Consider the following 19,144-nt stretch of genomic DNA (forward strand, 5'->3'; position numbering starts at 1 on the left):
TCTTTTTTTTATTGTTGTATTTACAAATTCCTCGATTATTATTCTTCAATTTTATAATCTTTGTGGTATATTTAAATGACTTAGTTTTTCTATTGGTCTATTATTGATATATGTATGTTGTCCTTGCTCAAATAAATAAAAATAAAAAAAAAAGGAAACTTTAGACAAGGCTACAGTTTGAACGGGTGAACGTAATTAGCCCAAATTTGGCAAGGAGAAGGGTCTTGGTCTAGAAAGCATGCTTTTGTTTATTTGGTGTAAATCCATTCAGTAGTTTTTGAGAAATATCCAAATTTACAGATATCGATATTTGAGAATTCTGCTATCTAATTGGCTGAGGTGTTACAAGCACAAGCTTGCTGTTTATTGGCTGCGAGCGGTGCGAGCGGTTGCAACTGGGAAGTATTGGCTGCCATTTTGTGATTTCGTTGAAGCGAGTAAGGGGAAAAAGGGCATAAAAAGTGGGAAATAGGAGGGTAGGAGCACTGTCACCTCTGTGGGGTGTTTAGGGTGTGCTATAGAAGGGGTGCGAAGCGAAGTATTCACCCCAACCGGTGTGAAAGTGGTGGGTTACGATAATTAAGTGAGGTATTGCCTAGAGTCTGTTGCTGGTAAAGTGAGGTGGTGTGGGACCCGGGGATTGAAGCATGAGCCCAAACTGTGTGTCTTATGCTGTGAAGTCATATGCCGTGGCCGCTGCGCTATATTTGTGGAAGAAGTGTCAGCATGTGTTTATACCAACTAGGGTGAACTACTGACCCTTACTGGTGTGAAAGTCCTGGGTACGGAAAATATGTGATGTATTGTCTAGAGTCTCATGGAACTAGGAAGTGTTGGCTGCCATTTTGTGATTCTGTTGAAGCGAGTAAGGGGAAAAAAAGGTGAAAAAAGTAGAAAAGAGGAGTGTAGGAGCACTTAACTTCTGTGGGGTGTTTAGGGTGTGCTATACAGGGGGTACGAAGTGACCTACTCATACCTACTGGTCTGAAAGTGCTATGCTATGAAAACTAAATGAGGTATTGCCTAAAGTCTGATACTGCTAAGGTGAGCTAGTGCGGGACTCTGAGATTAAAGGGTGAGCTCAAATTGTGTGTTTTATGCTGTGAAGTCATGTTCCGTGGCTGCTGCACTACAGCTGTGGAAGTAGTGTCAGCATGTGTTTATAACTACTAGGCCAAACTACTGACCCGTACTGGTCTGAAAGTCCTGGGGTAAGGAAAATATGTGAGGTAGTGTGTAGAGTGTCATGCTCCTAAGCTGAGCTGCTGCCTGACTCGGGGAGGAAAGCGTGAGCCCAAACTGTGTGTCATATGCTGTGAAGTCATGTGCTCTGGCCGCTGTGCCAAATCTGTCCAAGTACTGTCAGCGTGTAGTTATAGCTACTCGGAGGAACTTTTGTTTTGAACATTGTAACTTGTGTATGGTGCTTAGGGGAAGTTATATAAGGAGTGCAAATGTAAATTTGTGTGTATGAAATAAATTTGGTATTTGGAAAGTGGAAAGCACTGACTCCTACGGGTCTGATGGCGCTGGGGGCTTAAGCTGAGGTGCTGCTGGAGTTGGGGATAAAGCTGATGAACTACTGACCCCTATTGTGAACTTTTAACCTGCATGTGCCGTTAAATGTTCGATAAAGTGTTGCAAAAGTATATCGTTAGGTTACAAAAAAAATGATGAACTTTTAACCTGCAGGTGTCATAAAATGTTCCAGAAATTGTGGTGATAAAATAGGTTGAACTTGTGACCTGTATGTGGCGTGGAATATTAAGTAGCTTTTCGTATGGAAAATTCTAAATTAACAAATGGAGATACGTTTTGGAATGTCATTGAAGGAATGAAGTATTCTGATCTGTTCTTTTCATATATTTATGTGTGGAGCGAGAGAGAAATTGAGCCATTCCTGGTTCCATTCTTGATGAAATCGGTTCTTTACATGTACTTAGTGACAAAGAAAGAATTATATGCATGTGTGACATTTGAAATCTGGATAACAACTACAAAGGTGAGTTAGAAATAAACAAGGTGTGTTATGTGTTCTGCAGGAGTGATTAAGTATTTGAGGTGATGTTTGTAATTTTGAAAGTATTTATTATTTCAAAGTAATATAATGTTAGTAAAGTGTGGTGTTTAATATTGGTTATAAAATATGCATAACATTTGAGCTGTTGTTAAATAAGCACTTTATATATGTTAAGGAATTTTTTACAAAGAAGAAGTGTAGTTTGTCATCTTTATAGGAGTGTATGGTTTTAAAAATGAGGTACAGTGTTAATTTGGGTTTGTAATGTATTCGGGGAGATAAACAAAATGTTGCACATTTGCAAATTATTCTTTTTGTGGAAATAGTGGGGTGAGGGGTGATGGTAGGAGATGTATGTGTTATTAAGTTAAAAGCGATAAAACTTAACCCTGAAAATTTATGTGGGCAGGTGTGGTCTCATTTTTGTCACGGAGAGGTAGATTTGAATGTAAGTCAAGGTAGGTTGCTGTACTGTGGGCCGTCTACAGTGTTTGGAGATTACATGGAGAGGAGATGGAGATAGGAAAAGTTATACATTCCTTTTATGTACGCACAGTTTGAATCATGTGATCCAAGGTTGAGATATAATATGTATATTTCAACAAAGGGAGAGATAGGGAGAGTCGAGGACACTCTCTCAGTCCCCGGTTAAATGTATTTCAACAAAAGAAGAGAGGTCTGGTCAGTCATCAGACTGCCATGGATCTGGAGCAAATGATAGAAGGGTAACAATCACTCTATTTGAGTAGGAAAGCCCTCACACACCGACCTAGTCAGTGTCATGCTTCATCATCGGGCCCCACCGAAGAGACCGAGTGCCTCTTTGGTGTGCTATGACGCCAGAAAGACTGCGGAGCTGGTCGTGTGGGGAGGGCGTGTTGTGAGTGAAAAAATAATTAAAAGTGCCTAAGAGGGTATCAAAAAAACTTTTTAATGAGTGATCCCTAAGACACAGGTAAGTGGTATATGTGTCTGAATTTACGTGCCAAGGTTGTTAGGATTTGGTTAAATTCAGCTAGATACCACAGAGTAAAATTAAATCAGTCAACATGTTTCTGCCGTACTAGTGGTATAGATTCACCAAGGCATTCTTCAGGACTAGACCCCGGCGGTATGGACACTCTAATAGTCCACCCTGACCTGGGGACGTGAAAGTGAAAAAGAAAAGGTGAAAAAAGTGCTTAAAAATAGAAGAGCGTGGTGCTCATTCCAAGAAAAAAGCCCCAAATTAAGGGGTGTCTCAGCACCTGTGGAGAGAGATTAAACAAACAAACACATATAGACATACATACATTTAGTATATGCTATTGCCAATTATCATAGTGCTCCATAGATGGTGGCACACCATTGTTTGCCACCATCTATGGAGCACTATGATAATTGGCAATAGCATATACTAAATGTATGTATGTCTATATGTGTTTGTTTGTTTATTCTCTCTCCACAGGTGCTGAGACACCCCTTAATTTGGGGCTTTTTTCTTGGAATGAGCACCACGCTCTTCTATTTTTAAGCACTTTTTTCACCTTTTCTTTTTCACTTTCACGTCCCCAGGTCAGGGTGGACTATTAGAGTGTCCATACCGCCGGGGTCTAGTCCTGAAGAATGCCTTGGTGAATCTATACCACTAGTATGGCAGAAACATGTTGACTGATTTAATTTTACTCTGTGGTATCTAGCTGAATTTAACCAAATCCTAACAACCTTGGCACGTAAATTCAGACACATATACCACTTACCTGTGTCTTAGGGATCACTCATTAAAAAGTTTTTTTGATACCCTCTTAGGCACTTTTAATTATTTTTTCACTCACAACACGCCCTCCCCACACGACCAGCTCCGCAGTCTTTCTGGCGTCGTAGCACACCAAAGAGGCACTCGGTCTCTTCGGTGGGGCCCGATGATGAAGCATGACACTGACTAGGTCGGTGTGTGAGGGCTTTCCTACTCAAATAGAGTGATTGTTACCCTTCTATCATTTGCTCCAGATCCATGGCAGTCTGATGACTGACCAGACCTCTCTTCTTTTGTTGAAATAAATGAGATATAATATGGACATGGTTTCTGGTTTGCATTTGGGTATAGTTAATACTTTTTTCAGTTTCTTACTAGTGATTAATGAAAAGGTAGATATACTAAAATATATGGGGGTCGATTCCGATTCGGGAAACAAATCCGTACGACGATTCAAATTCGTAGACTTTTATAACATATAGATTTCTAGCTAGTAAAGGTGGTGTAGTTTGACTGGGCCCATTTATAAACCATGCTATAGGATGGTTTTTATTTTACCCTCCAATTTGGATGTTCAAATACTTTTTGCTGATAAGTGTTCCGGCAGACACTTGTTAGAATTAACATCATATTTGGGTCTAGTTGCGCTACTGGGAATGGTGGGGGTTTCTGTTTGATTTTGTACGGTTAACCAAGGGCGGGTGGGTGTGGGGGAGGTGGGTATGTTGCTGATTGAAACACAGAATATAGTAACGTGCAGATGTTGAGCTACTAAAGGTGATGTAGTACCACTGGGAGCACTTATAAAGCGCTGTAAGGCATGGGATATGTTTTAGTCACAAATTTGCATGCTTTATGTTTTGCTAATGAGCGTTTTGGGAGACATCTGTTCAAATTTAGCCTCTGTATGGCTATAGTGGTGCTTTTACGTTTGATAAGACTCTTTCTTTTATTGGGTAAAGGTAATTAAGAGCGGTTGTTGAGGTGATGTAGTGGTACTGTGACTATTTGTAAACCGTCTTATGGTATGGTGTCTGTTTGAGTTGCAAAATTGCAGGTTTTAATAGCTTTTGCTGATGAGCTTTCCGGCAGAAACCTGTTGACATTAAGTCTATGTATGGCTAAAGTGGAGATAACGGGAGTGCTGGGGCTCGTTGTTTGATTTCGTAAGGTTAAGCAAGGGCATGGGTGTGGGTAGGGGAGATGCGTATGTTGCTGATTATAAGACGGACATTTGTAACGTGGGCATGTGTAGTTAGTAAAGGTAATGTAGTTTCACTGGGCCCATTTATAAACCGTGCTATGGGATGGTTTATGTTTTACCTGACAATTTGCATGTTTGAATAGTTTTTCTGATAAGTTTTCCTGGCAGATACCTGTTAAAATTAACCCTGTGTATGGGTATAGTGGCGCTACTAGGAATGGTGAGGGTTTCTGTTTGATTTTGTACGGTTAACCAAGGGCGGGGTGGCTGTGGGGGAAGTAGTTATGTTGCTTATTGAAACACAGAATATAGAAATGTTTAAATTTGGAGCTACTAAAGGTGATGTAGTACAACTGGGAGCACTTATAAAGCACCCTATGGCATGGTATATGTTTTACTCGCAACTGTGCATGTTTTAGTACGTTTTGCTAATGAGCGTTTCCGGAGACATCTGTTGAAATTAAGCTTCTGTATGGCTATAGTGGTGCTTCTACGTTTGCTTGGGCTCTTTCTTTTATTGCGTAAAGTTAAGCAAGGGCAGGTGTTGAGGTGGTGTAGTGGTACTGCGACTATTTATAAACCACCTTATGGTATGGTGTATGTTTGATTTGCAAAATTTCAAGTTTTAAAAGCTTTTGTTGATGAGCGTTCTGGCAGACACCTGTTGACATTAAGTCTACTTATGGCTATAGTGGCGGTAACAGGAGTGCTGGGGCTCGTTGTTTCATTTCGTAAGGTTAAGCATGGGCCTGGGTGGGGGTGGGGGAGGTGCGTATGTTGCTGAATATAAGACGGACATTTGTAACATGGGCATGTGTAGTTAGTAAAGGTAATGTACTTTCACTGGGCCCATTTATTAATCCTGCTATGGGATGGTTTATGTTTTTCCTGCCAATTTGCATGTTTGAATACGTTTTGTTGATACGTGTTCTGGCACACACCTGTTAAAATTAAGCCTATGTATGGGTATAGTGGCGCTAGTAGAAATGGTGGGGGTTTCTCTTTGATTTCGTATGGTTAAGGAAGGGTGGGGTGGGTGTGGGTGTGGGGGAGGTGGTTATGTTGCTGATTGAAACACAGAATTTAGTGACACGCAGATGTCGAGCTACTGAAGGTGACATAATACCACTGGGAGCACTTATAAAGTGTCCTATGGCATGGTATATGTTTTACCCGCAAATTTGCATGTTTTAATACGCTTTGCTCATTAGCGTTCCAGCAGACAGTTGTTTAAATTAAATGCCTGTATTGCTATAGTGTGTCTACTAGGTTTAGTGTGGCTCTTTGATTTTGTATGGTTAAGGAAGGCTGGTCTGTGCAGTGGCAGTGTGCCCATTTATGAATTGCGTTATGGTATGGTATATGTTTTTCTGGCAATTTCCAATGTTTTAATACCTTCTGGTGATGAGTGTTCCAGCAGACAGGTACACAAATTACACAACATTTCTGTGGCTAAGAATTCTTTGTGCTGATAGATGCTCTTGTACTGTGGTAGAAGGCTGATAGCATTGATGGAGAATTATGAAACTTTTTGTAGATTTGAATGGAAGCTTACACTGTTGCTTTGTTACTATGGTGTAGTTAGGGTTCTAAGTGGGAGAAAAAAGTGGGGGTTCTCTAAAAGGGGGGGGAGCCCTTACAGTGGTGTGGGCTATGCAAGTTGGGCCAGGTTCTAAATCAAGATAAGTATCATTGTGTGCTTTAGAAAATCCCCTCCAATTATCCTACGCTTGGAAAAAACATTCTTTAAAGGATTTCCCTTCTTTCAACAATGTGGGTAACCTAGCGTGATGCATACAGTTCTCAGTTGTGAGCAAAATAGGCATGCATACATTGATATGCATGCTCTCACTGCAGTGTAATAAAGAAAATTGACTGTCTTTGAGAGGGCCAAAAATAGAGCCACATAGAGAGTTGTTTGAAGGCTCTCTGAAAGTAAGTATCGGTCCTCAGACCCGGCCCAATTAAAACGCAGTATCCATCCATCCTAAGCACTGCGCCATCCAACCATGTTTTAATTGATGCATACATTGCTACTTATAGACATACATACATCTGTTCCTCCACTTATCTTAAGCATCTATCAGCTCACTCGCCTATGGTAAGCACTGTGCCGTGCATGCAGCCATATGCCTATTTATGCAAGACACATCTGTCCCAGAACCAATCCTAAGCATCTATCAGCCCACCCGTCTATCGTAAGTACTGGTCCCTGCATTCATTTATCCTTCCATCCATCCATATATTGATACATCCGTCTATGTATCTATGCATTGATGTATCTGGCCATGCATCCACTTGCCCGTTATTCAACTATTCGTTCTTATTTCTGTGCATCATCCACCCCAATCCTAAATATGACGTATTATACTCACCCACCCACCCTCTTAAGGCATCAAAAAGTCTTGCGAAAAGCATTGACAGACAGATTTTTTATAAAGAATAACAAAGCTTTGAATTGCTCTTTGTGGAGCATACTTCAACACCCTTCTCTGGTGGTGTTTTAAACAAAGGTACATCTAGCGAAAGGAATGTTAAGGAGCTTTTAAATGTAAGACGTTAATTTAGAAACATTACATTTTGTCGAATTGTATATAGGTACACTGTTTTAAAGTGGCTGTGACTGACAGATACTGAATGCCTGTACTTCTTACATTTGAGAAAGTATACCAGAGAGCTAATTTGGGGTGATGAGAACCGTCAGTTCTATATGTCCATGTGAAGCACAGTATAGAAATATAAAAGTAATTGGAAAGCTTTTATGTTCATATTAAAGAGGGGATATGAGAAGTAAGGGGCATATTATCAAGAACAGGCGATACGCATATCGCCGCTTTATCGGCAGGAAACTGCAGCTAAATCAGCAATAATGGGTTTGATAATAGGCCCTTGTGAATTCCCATAGCAGCCCAGGCTAACACCAGAACCTTTTTACTATGTCAAAAGTCCTGCATTAAGTTTAAGTGACATGAATACAAGTCTCTTATATGGTTCTTTATCAGATGTTCAAAAAAAGTGTGATGATATTGAATTGTGATATTTTGGTTCAGTAGAGCAGTTCATAGAAAGTGAAAGTTTGACAATTACAGATGTAGGAGGAGATGAGAAAGCCATTAGCACTGATCAGTTTGAAGAAGAAATTGAAACGTTTAATGCAGTGTGCTATGAAATACCAAACTATGGGGGTCATTAGGATTGCAGTTTTCCCGCATCCTCCGGGCCGCGGAAGTGTCCACCGGCCCGGAGGATGTGGGAAAACCGCTACCGAGGCTTCAAAGACCCCCCGCCAGATTATGATGGCTCGGGGGTCAGGAAAACCGTCTCCCGCTTTTACGCCGCAAGCGACGTATGACCGCGGCGGAAAAGCTCTAATATGGACGCGGTGACACCGCCAGCCATATTAGAATGGGAGTAAACAGATGCCTTTCCGCAGCAGCTTCTCCGCCGTGGAAAGGCATACAGTGATTTCTATGGGGGCCCGTTGCGGGCCCCCAGGGTGAGGGCGGGTGGGGGGTGCACATGGGGGGTACCTATGGTACCCCTCTGCATTTACGAGCACGAAGCGGCAGGCACCGCGCGGTGCCTGCCGCTTTGTGCATGCAAATGCGATGCATGCATATTTAACCTTGCGGCGGGTGCTGCTTCCAGTAGCACCCGCCGCAATGTTAAATATTGAGGTCCCTCCAGTGCAATTAGGATGTGACACCCACCCTGGCGGTCACATCCTAATTGCACTAAAGGGACCGCCGCTGCCCCTGCGGATGGTCCCTCCTCCTCTGGGGTGGCGGACGAACGCAGGTCCGTCCGCCATCCTAATGAGCACCTATGTTTGTGTTTGTTGTTGACGTACTCAATATAAAAGTAAAAGTAGGAATGTTGATTTGTATTTGAAAAGTGAAAAGGAGAACAATGGTAAGCGGCGAAGAATTTGCAACTTACTTGTTTGTTGAAGGTCGATTTGAGTTAGGTAGTGATCGACGTATATGTAAATATTGTAACAACATATTAGAAGAGAACAAAATGCCCGCTACAGCAGTACATAATAACTTGGAATTAGTAGCTATTCCGGAGGAGCTGGCCAAATTGAATATACATGAGTCGGTTCTAATTCAATCTGTTCATCTTTTTCAATTTTTTTTTCGGATGGTGCCTAAAACAGGTAAACTGCCACCAACAGACTTGCAAAGAGGGCTGAAAGGAAGAGTGGTGTACTTACCTTTGAATTCTAAGAAAAACATTGAAACTATTGCTGGAGAGAAAGAGGAAAATGAGGCACTAGGTATTTTAGGAAGTGGTGTACCAACAAAGAGTCAAAAAATATGGCAAGGATTTGTGGATGTTAAAAAAGTTGAGAAGGCTACCTTATATCTTATAGAGAACAATATTTATTACAAACATGGAAATGTGGGTGAACAAGTAACATGTTTATAAGATGAATCTGAAATTTCAAGTGGTCAAATAGAGAAAGTGGACAAGTCAAGGACTGAAGAGACTTATGAATATTACACAATATGTCCTTTGCATTCAAAAGAAGTGCTAGGAAGTAGCTTTGAGTGATTTCAAATGAAAAAAGCACAGGGAACTCCAATGAGTGTATGGGAGAAAAGCTCGGAAGCTCATTGTTTTCCACAGTTGTTTCCTACTGGAGAAGGTGGACGATAGGATTACCAACTTGTGAGGATTCCAGCTTCAGAATATTGGTCAAAAAGATTATATTCTGAAGATCCTAGATTTTGACAGTGCATTCCATACATATTTCAACTTTTGTTTGAAAGTGATCTGTCTTCTCCCTCGCATGCAGTGAATCATGTACTTAAAACTGGAGTTCATCAATCACTTCTTTCTGCGAAAGAATTTGTGGAGAAAGTTCAAGAAAGATATGAAACTGTAGAAACACAATTAATTATTTTGATGGCATGTCAACGTGGAACAAATGAGTATTGGTATTGTCATCATACAGAACTCAAGCGTATGTTACGAAACTTAGGTGCACCAACATGGTTTGTCACACTTAGCTGTGCAGAGTATGCATGGGAAGATTTGCTTGAGTTTCTAAGAGAAGCGAATTCCAATCTAAAAATTTTTGAAATAAAGACTCCTGGTGAACTGTGTTCATTGGATCCTGTAAATGTGTGCAGATATTTTAATCATACGTTTCAAGCTATGATGTCTTTTATCTGTAAGAAAAATAATTCACCTCTTGGAGAAGTTACCGATTTCTTTTGGAGAAAGGAGTATCAAGCAAGAGGTACACCTCATATACGTATGCTGCTATGGATCAAGAATGCACCTAAATTTGAGAAATGATTCTGATGAAACAGTATTGTCTTGGTGTTCTAAGCAAACATGGTAAAAAAGCTTTTCAAAGTTGTCTACTGAAGAACTTGTTTAGAAATGAAAACTCACCAGCAGAAGTAATTTACAAGATAATGAAAGAAAAAAAGTCCATAATTTGCTTAAAGCCGACAGTGGAAGAGTGTTATACATTTAAAAGAGAGCTTATGAAATTGGAAAATCAAGAAATTGTTCACATTGAAGCTATTGATAAAATCGAGCCTCAAGGAATAGCAATTCTTCTTACAGAAAAACTACAGACTAAATTGGATTCTTTACAAAAATCTGAATCAAAAACTGCTGGCTTAGAAAAAAAATTAGATGTATATTTACACTGTCGGGTAATTTTGAAGCGTAATCTTAATGTAGAAGAAGGTTTAGTGAATGGAGCAATCGGGAAAGTTGTTGATTTTGTGAAATATCAAAATAGAAATTAAATTAAATTTTTGAAATTTAAATTTGATCAGATTGCAGAGGTAAGACAGATTCAACATTCTGCCAAACAGTTTTTGCTTGTAAAAGACTTGTATGCTTGTGGAAAACAGTTTCCCTTCTGTTTAGCATATGCAATAACTATTCACAAATCGCAAGGTTTAAGTGTAGATAATGCTTTGGTAAATGTTGGAAGAACTGTGTTTAAAGAGGGAATATAATATGTTGCATTATCTTGAGTTAGAACGTTGTCTGGTTTGTATTTAATTGATTTCGATGAGAACAAGGTTGGTGCTGATGTTAATTTTGTAAGAAAATAAAATCATTTGAGAAGGCTTTATGCTCCTCATTTAGGTGAATATCCTATTAATGAGAAATGTGTTGTGTGTTCAAAACGCAAACATGTTGAAGAGTTGACTCTGGTTCAAAAGAAAAAAGAAATCAACAGAAAAGAAAGATGTAAAGAAGCAGAACATACAAACAAATGATGATGTTGTTGTATACCAATTAGAAAATGCTTCTTGTATCAACTGCTATGGTAATGTTATTCTAAATGTTATATTTTACCTTGAAGATGTTTGTGGTAAATTTATGGAAAGTCAGGAAAAAATGTTATGTTTTGCACTTTACACTTCATTTCAAGAATTGAGAACTAATAGAAGTTAGATCCTTTCTGCTTCTGGTATTCACCAACTGTTAGATACATGTACTGGATCTTTAACATTCAGTTCTAACATACAGCAAGATGCACAAGAATTTCTAATGGTTATGCTTGGAGTACTAGAAGATTAAGCAATTCAGATTGAGAGTTTATTCGGACTCATTTACAAATGGGAGCATAAATGTGATGAGTGTTTATTAACTTCAAGGACGATATTTGACAGAGAACGATTTTTATATTTAAGAATACCTGACTGCAAATCTGTACCATTTTCCAAATTAGTAAAAGAAGCTGATCATGAGATGTGTGTTCTCGCTGTACATCAAGAATGCTATCTACATTATGCCTACAAAGATATGGAAAATATTTGACTATAGTGCTGCAATGCTGTTGACCACATGGAAGAAAAGTGGAAACCAAAATTGAAAATGTTGTTGCTAATCAAGTATCTATTTCTGGAAGAACTTTGGCAACAGTTGCTATTGTTTTCCATGCTGGAAGTACTACTACAAGTGGACAGTATACAGTTTATTTAAAGTGTATTAATGGTTGGAGTCACTGTAATACTACACACTTGGAAATGAAACCGAGATTGCCTTATGAATTACCCAACTCATACTTACACCATTCGGCTTCAATGGGAAGGTGTATAGATTTTTAAGAAATTCATACTGGATGCTTTCAAAGCGCAATTTTTGATACATTATCTGGTGCATTGGGAAAATGTGCAGAGAAACTATGTAAGATCTTTAAAGATTCTTTCTGGATGCTTTCAAAGCGAAATGTTTGATACCTTATATGGTGTATTGTAGGGAAACTATGTAAGCTCTTTAAGGAATTCATACTGGATGCTTTCAAAGCAAAAAGTTTGATACATTATCTGGCGTATTGGGAAAATGTGCTGAGAAACTACGTAAGATCTTTAAGGAATTCATACTGGATGCTTTCAAAGTAAAATGTTTGATACATTTTCCGGCGTATTGGGAAAATGTGCAGAGAAACTACAAAGTGAAGGTAAGATTTAAACATTTGAAGTAGTATTTGATGTGTTTTTTGTGATGATTTTGTATTATGTTTGAGAGAATGCCATCCAGAAGTATTCTGTGTCTCTGTATACCAAGACAGGTGAACTCGAAGATCGTAGGCGTGCCCCTGACGCATCTGGGTTAAACCCTGGCTCTTCACCTTGTTCACAGGCATGTTCAATGTTATGAGGCAGATTAAAAGCAAAGGTAAGAGTCAACTAATTTTATCCACCTCTAGTGGACAGCCCTCCAGTGGACGTAATTTGCAATCCAGTATTTTGGGACATGTGGTCTTTTTGCCTTTCAATTGCACCCTTCAGTGGGTTCTGCCGCATTCACTTCTCTTTAAACATCTATTTAACAGCTTCCCAGTGAGCTACAGGCAGTGACATCCGATAGTATTTAGTTGCTAACTGCTTTCCTTCTGCTCGTTACGTTGAAGTTGAGTCAACACGCAGCAGCCCATGCATGACGATGGCCGTGCGGCTTTCCCGACCGGGACTGGCCGGTTTTATCTCACACAAAAAGGATTGCCACCATTTAAAAGCACACTCCTGAAAGCAGCCGAGTCACCACTCTGTTCCAGTTGCGTTTCTTTATTCACAGCAATCAGCAGGTAACAGCCTGAACATTTCAAGCCCCACACATTTTAGAACTTCTTTTTTCTCGTTCACGGGCATGTTCAATGTCATGAGTCAGATTAAAATCAAAGGTAAGAGTCAACTGATTTTATCCTCCTCTAGTGAACAGCCCTCCAGTGGGTGTAAGTTGCAATGCAGCATTCCGAGACATGTAGTCACTTTGCCTTTCAATTGCACCCTTCAGTGGGTTCCGCCGCATTCATATCGCTTTAAACATCTAACTAACAGATCTCCCGTGAGCTACAGGCAGTGACCTCCCATTGAATGTAGTTGCTAACTACTTTCCTTCTGCTTGTTACGTTAAAGTTGAGTTCCCACGCAGCAGCCCATGCATGGTGATGGTGATGCGGCTTTCCCGAACGGGACCGCCCGGTTTTACCTCACACAAAAAGGATTGCCCCATTTGAAAGCACACTCAAAAAAGCAGCCGAGTCAACACTCTGTTCCAGTAGCGTTTCTTTATTTGCAGCAATCAGCAGGTAACAGCCTGAACATTTCAAGCCCTACGCGTTTCGGAACATCTTGTTCCTTGTTCACGGGCACGTTCAATGTTATGAGGCAGATTAAAGGCAAAGGTAAGAATCAACTGATTTTATCCTCCTGTAGTGGAAAGCCCTCCAGTGGGCGTAATTTGCAAACTAGCATTCTAGGACATGTAGGCCCTTTGCCTTCGATTGCACCCTTTAGTGGGTTCCGCCGCATTCACATCTCTTTAAACATCTATTTAACAGCTCTCCAGTGAGCTACAGGCAGGGACCTCTGAGTGTATTTAGTTGCTAACTTCTTTTCTTCTGCTCCATGCGTTGAAGTTGAGTCCCCACCCAGCAGCCCATGCATGATGACGGCAGTGCGGATTTCCCGACCTGGACTGGCCGGTTGCATCTCACTCGAAAAAGTTTTCCCCCATTTGGAAGCACACTCATGAAAGCAGCAGAGTGACCACTGTTCCAGTAGCGTTTCTTTATTTGCAGCAATCAGCAGGTGACAGCCTGAACATTTCAAGCCCTAAACGTTTTGGAACTTCTTGTTCTGTTGAACGGATTTCTGCTCATACACAGAAATGTGCACAAGGACCTAGGACATTAGTGAATTGTGGTGTACCAGAAACTCACCTCAGTACCTAGAAACCCCAACCAGCTAGCAAACAGTGTCACATTAGATCTTCGTCCTATAGCAAAGTAACCAATAATTAGACAATCTAGAACACGCGACTTAGGAACATCTCAGGAATGGTGGGAAGTGAGAACATTCTTTTGTTATACTCCCATAACAGTCAACAACAGGAGTAAAAAAGAGACATGGTAAGGTTAAAATATTTATTTTAACGACGTGATCTCATGCGCAGTATTTTAGTCAACATAAGCAGACATATGATTAAAAATAATATGGTCAGCATGGTTACAACTCCATAAAATACAAAAGGAGGAATCATATTATAATGATAGTGCAAACAGGTGATACAGTCTCTTGAGCTTGTTTTGGGGGACACCATTACCTTTCCGCTCAATAAGCGTAAATTACATCTGGATCAGCAAAGCTCTCTGCATCCCTGGAATCTTCCAAGTGTGTGAAATTTTTGGCAAGTGTGCTATGATAAAGGCGCCAGAATCTTGCTTGGCTCGCAGCTGCAAAAATGTTGTTTCTAGAATGTGTTACACGGACATGCCGATAAACAGGTGCACGTGTTATGATAACCTTGACAGCTCAGCACTCACTGTACAGACTGGGGGCACGATTTATGTCTGGAAAAGTTGAAAAACAAACCTTTTCTCATGTATAGACCTTCGTGAAAGCTGACTTGCAAAAACAGCTAAGCAGTGTCGTGTGCAAAAGAGAAACAAAAGGCAAAATGGGGCTTGAACTTCTAACAAGCCATGCTAATATAACATGCACGCAAAAAGAGGCCCTAAACCATACTACACCCTCCCTTGTTCGGGGAATGCACAACAACTGGGGAAAACTTCATAGAACGCAGAGTTCAAGTTCGAATGAGACAGAACCAAGTTCAGGAATATTGCCAAACTTGAGAATTGGAAGTAAAAATACGAATTAAAGTAACCAAGTCAGTGAAACAATCACGGTCGCTATGGTGTGAAAAAAGACCTCAAACATGTAAGGAAAAATCACGACATTCAAAGAAAAAATATTCACAAGTTCAGTACGTGTCTATGAAGCAGTAAATAAATTCCATACTTCAGTCCCACAGCGTATAAGCACCATCTGTTATAACTGTCTCCAATAGGAAGTTGTTGTTATCATCCATGAACATTTCAGCCATCTATTTAAGTAAAGGGAACAAACACACATGTTCCTCGATTCCCGGAGCTTCTTGTACCATCAGATGACAACTCTGGCTTACCTCAAGATAACTACACGCCAGAAAGTCATTGGCCGCAGTCTAAATGTTCCAATTGCCTACAATCCCATGTGCCGCTGCGCAGGCCATAATCCAGGTTCTAGAACAATCTATTTCATGAGCAACAAAGGGACTCATTAGTGGATTAAAATCCAGGTCAGGAGACACCGTGTTGCAGAGACACAAATCCAGGGCCCATTCAAATCCACAATCCAGTAACAGGCTGTATGCAAGTGAAGAATGAGAACCGGAAAGCTAAACCATTCGCTACACTCAGAGTCGCCAGAGGAAGCGAGCCATTGTATTCCAGCATCCGGTTACGAAGGTGGAGCAGCCGGGACAGATCGTCATGGGGCACAGACTGTGCATCCATTTTGTAACAGACAAACTAACAGCAGGGTGCCCGTGCCTAAAGCTAGGAGCAAAGGGAAACCGCCAAAGACACTCAAAAAATTTGAAGGAAAAAATGCAGGGCTCACCCAAATATAGTCTGAAATGAAGTCACAAGGCCAGAACATACTACTTTAAAAAAATGCGCCAGGCCAGTAGTCGGCGAGGCATTTAAGATTGTGTGAACCAAAGCACCAAAATGCAGGGGCAGGTTTGTGTTTAATAAGGCATTTACCTCAGTACGAGTATTTGCAACGTGAAGGACGAATGTCTCAAGCGCAGATGTAAGGGTACTTCCTTCTGGGACAAAAGAGCTCTTATTTGACTCACCTTGTTGAACTCTGCTTTCAAGGTCGGAATAGAAGGCCAGATGGAAACATCGAGCCTGCCATGCCTGACAACTGTGCAAATTACTCACTGGTATTTACAGTTTGTAGTTAGCATGAAGGCTGAATAAATGGTCTGCATTTTGAATTTGAATTAATTTTAGAATAATTCATAACTCCAGCCAAGAAAGGCAGCAACTGTGCAAATTTTCCATTGCCTTTGGACAGGGTAGTTTTTATAACAAAAAAGTTTGTTAAATGTCTAATAACTAATGTTAAGGACAGTGACGCTTCTGTTTGTTGTTTTTGATGAGGTTGATAGATTTGTTTGCGTAACACAAAAGTTATTCGCAATAAATGCATAGAAATTTGAGTTTACCAAATTGAAGATCAATATGTAAGTATGGACTGTTTGCTGAAGATGGTGTTGCAGTAGTTGATGTGCTTGATGCAGCAGGAAGTTACTTGTTCTGCAATCTCTGTGTTACAGTGAAGCTAAGTTGTTGGGGTGCAAGTTGTTTAAGTGTTGCAGTATATTTGCTGTGCCAAAGGAGGATTTTTAGGATTGATCACACCTTGAAAGAGTTGTTTGGTAAATTTAACAGGTTTCTAATGGTTGGTGTGTTTCAGTTAGTATGTGTGTGGACTTTGCTGGAATGTTTAAGGGACACATTAGAGCTTTCAGAATACAGAAACACTTTGTACTTAGTGACGTCGAATTCTATTTTTTGAAGAACGGTTGAATTCTACATCCGCCTTTAGAACTTGTGGGAGGATAGCATTTTAAAGTGTTTGATAGGTTACACTACATGTGTGCATGGAGCTAAAGAAAACTTACCATTGTTTTGCATGGGCATCATCTCAGAGAAAACGTAGCATTCAGGAATGAATGTAAAAGCTTGAGATACTAATGTTTTTAGAGTTGGAGCAGAGTTCCTGTAACATTGACACTTAATTTTCTTTTTGATATTCAGCAATCATTTTCTGTACCTGTTTAAATATACCGTTAAATGTTCCTCTTTGAAGGTCAAGAAGCAACACCACTCATCTACACAATATTGTTGGATGGTAGTCTAAAATGTAGTGGTAAATTTACTGTCACACGAGGTAGATATCCAGCACCTTGAGACCCTAACGGGTGAGTAGCGCACTATACAAATTCGCCTGATTGATTGATTGATATCTGACAATAGAATGAATTATATTTTTGCACCACTATTTCATAGTTCCAATGGAAAAGGTATGTATAGAGTCAACAAAATGATATCATAACCTGGATATCGGCACACAAAGTAGTTTGTTTCAGTCCCAGTAACTACTGTGGAAGTGTGTGCTTTTTAAAACCAATTTTTTTTTTTTTAGTTTTGCCAAAGTTTGTTATAATGGTGAGGGCACAGCAGCTTCCACTGCAATAACGTTTTAGAAACACAATGGCAAAAGAAGTCACCCAATGACAAAACTAAAAAGCTGACCATCAATTTTAGATTTACTGCCTTTCCCAATGTTTGTTTATTTTGTTTCCATACTGTTTTTGAAACTAGTTACAGAGATTTCCCATAATGACATTTTTGAGAAATTGTATGGATGAACAAGTTACTAAAACATTCTGCAAAAAAAATGGTAAGTGAGATTTTATAGTGGTTTAGCAAAATGTTTTTTTTCCTGCTTTCTCTTTTTTATGAACATTTTAGTTTGAAAGGAAAGAATCATCAATCTTGCTGTTAAGCTTCTGCAATTACTTCCATCAAATTGCAGAGCATTCTGGGAGCAGGAAATATAGCCTCATAGTAGTAGTATTTGCAAATGTGTGTACACTTTTTTTTACTAGAAAAGCTGTCAGTAGTGTAGTCTCAGCTTACAACATTTATTTTGAGCACTCACTCTAATAATAATATTACCTCGGCAGCAGACAGTTCCCATTCCTGCTCCGGAACGTATTATTGAAAATTGGCAGTTGAAGGATTTGTGCTGCAGGGGATGGGACTACCTGTTCCAAAGATAAAGTAAATGTGATTTTTTTATAGCCCTGGCCCCAATAAATATATCATGGTAATCATTGAGAGGTGGAAGAGTTCCTGATAAGTATAAGTGGGTGAGACGTGTTTCAGAGCTGTATGCTTTTGTATACTGCAGGCACTGATAGTAGTGCAGTGAGAGCTTACAACATTTACTTAGAGTGTCCGGCTGAATAATAAAGGCATTGAATTATTTAAGCATAAATACAGGTTTGAAAAGTATTAACATATGGGCAAACATATTACCTTCATTGCAGACAGTGCCCTTCCCTGACCTATTATGTGGTACTGCTAAGTGGTAGGGAAAGGGTTTGTGCTGCTGGGAGCTGGGCCTACATGTTTCAAGGATATAATACACATGACAACTTGTTGTCTGTCGTTGATCCCAACCAATATGTCCTGTGCGTCGGGCTATAGCAGGGGTCTCCAACCTTTTCTGTAGTAAGAGCTAATCCTGATGAAGGAAAGTCCTGCTGAGCTACTAGCATATTTTATCACTGTAAAATGCCGATGATATGTATTAACATTACACTATGACCACCCTAAGCACAGTTATCAGCAGTAACCCCCCAAAAATTTCAGGTGAAGTTATCAGCAGAATGCTAGGAAAACGTTTATCAATATTAAATGCTTGTAATGAAGTAAAATTCAAATCTTCATATGCGCTGTGCCAGAAAGGGTAGTACCACAGCAGTAAGTCTCTCTAACTCAAATTGCATTATCATTCAGCTAACAACTTTAAATGTGTTTTAGAATTGCAATATTATGTCTTCATTTGCATATTAGTTTTTAAAAATACACATAGTTTTCTATTAAAGTCCCTTTCTGCTTTGAGCAATCAAACTCAATTTTCCAGAAGAAAAACCTTTAAAAAATAAAAGCAAAATTTAATCTTTCAAAAATCAAATCAGTTTTCATTGTTAGAGAATACACAGTCCTTAAACATGAGCTTTTACTTTTCATTGAGTACCGCCATGTAAAAATACCTCTCATGGACAAAGTATG

This window comes from Lissotriton vulgaris, chromosome 4_1, assembly GCF_964263255.1.
Source record: "Lissotriton vulgaris chromosome 4_1, aLisVul1.2, whole genome shotgun sequence".
Taxonomy (NCBI): Eukaryota; Metazoa; Chordata; class Amphibia; order Caudata; family Salamandridae; genus Lissotriton; species Lissotriton vulgaris.